The following is a 1,385-nucleotide window of genomic DNA, read 5'->3' as shown; positions in this document are numbered from 1 at the left end:
GGCGTTGCTTCGTCCGCTTAACCACTCGGTCGAGGGTCACTACGGTTCTTCCACGAAGGCGAGGATCTCGTTGATCTCGATCTCGTCGAGTGGACTTACGAGAGTCCTGACGGAAAGGTACGGTTTCAAGTTCGAGACGTGAAGGGTAAAATGTACGTTACTGAGTTTGTGGTGTAGGTTGGATTTTTGAGTTACGAGACCGATTTTGTCAGCATCCTCGTTGTTGACAAATTCTCAGCGGTTTTTGATTTTTGGCAGGGTCCTCAAGAATTCCCACATTACTGGTAATGTGTCTTAGGAATTCGACTCTTCAAATCTAAATAAAAACTCGCATTTAGAGAACTTCGCGTAAAGCTTCTCTGATCGTAATGTTTCCAGGGTTTGTTGTAGATGATCTTTATGATTTCCTTCTTACTATGAGAGTAGATAAGTAATTCATTTATCAGGACGATGACGAACTGATCCAAGTAAGAATGGCGTACCCTATTCATTGAGTTCATGAATATTACGGGTGTATTGGTCCTATCCGAGAGGTATCACTACGGACTCCTAGTGTCCGCATCGAGTTTGGAAGATAGCCCTCGGGACACTCTTCACTAACACTCGTAACTGGTGATATTCGGATCTTAGGTTCATTTCTGAAAGGTACGTCGTTCCTTGCGGTTGGTCAACTAATTCATCTATGCGAGGCAGAGAGTGATGATTTCTAATGGATGTCCTGTTGAGGTCTGCACCACAAGGACTTCCCAAATGTCACACATACTAGTACTACTCTCGCCCATGCACGCTAAACTGCGGAGTTCTGATGGGCTCCGGTGCATTAGTGCTGGTATGATCGTACCCCCTGGATTCTGTCTTCTTGAAGAATAAGACCAGAGCTCCCAAAGGTGAGAAGCTTGGTCTTTTCATTCTGTTTCTGAGTAGTCGTTAAACTGTCCGGACGGTTCTTTTATCTTTTTGATTAAGGCCAAGAGAGGAGTTATTATACATGAAAACTTATCTCATACACGTTATGATATAATCAAGACGGGGCGAATAATAAAATGTGTGATTCTACTCTAGTCCCACATCCCAACGAGGAAAAGAAACTACGTTAGAAATCTCACATTCTATTGTCTAACAGGTCTTCGTTATATATAACTCGGGAATGTATAAGCGAGGAAAATCATGACAATAAACCCAAACTATACCTATAATAGCTTACTAGGGATATATGAACGTATACCTTTGCTACCCAAAGGTACTGAACTGACTGACCATAACTATTATGTCTGTATATGTACACATAATATACAACTAATATTTAGAAGACCTTCGGACGGATACCCGATACCCTACCAGACCACATCCTAACGGGGAAAAGGAAATAAAGCGGGTTAGCCTTC

At 42.3% G+C, this 1,385-nt stretch overlaps 1 pseudogene; it reads right to left on the bottom strand.

Moving 5' to 3' along the window:
* Positions 1–725: 725 nt before the first annotated feature.
* LOC145049144 (5S ribosomal RNA) lies at positions 726–843 on the bottom strand (annotated as a pseudogene).
* Positions 844–1,385: the final 542 nt, after the last annotated feature.

The sequence above is a fragment of the Lactuca serriola genome, chromosome 4, assembly GCF_051521515.1.
Source record: "Lactuca serriola cultivar US96UC23 chromosome 4, Lser_US96UC23_V15, whole genome shotgun sequence".
Lineage (NCBI taxonomy): Eukaryota > Viridiplantae > Streptophyta > Magnoliopsida > Asterales > Asteraceae > Lactuca > Lactuca serriola.
This window is presented reverse-complemented; position numbering and strand designations above follow the sequence as displayed.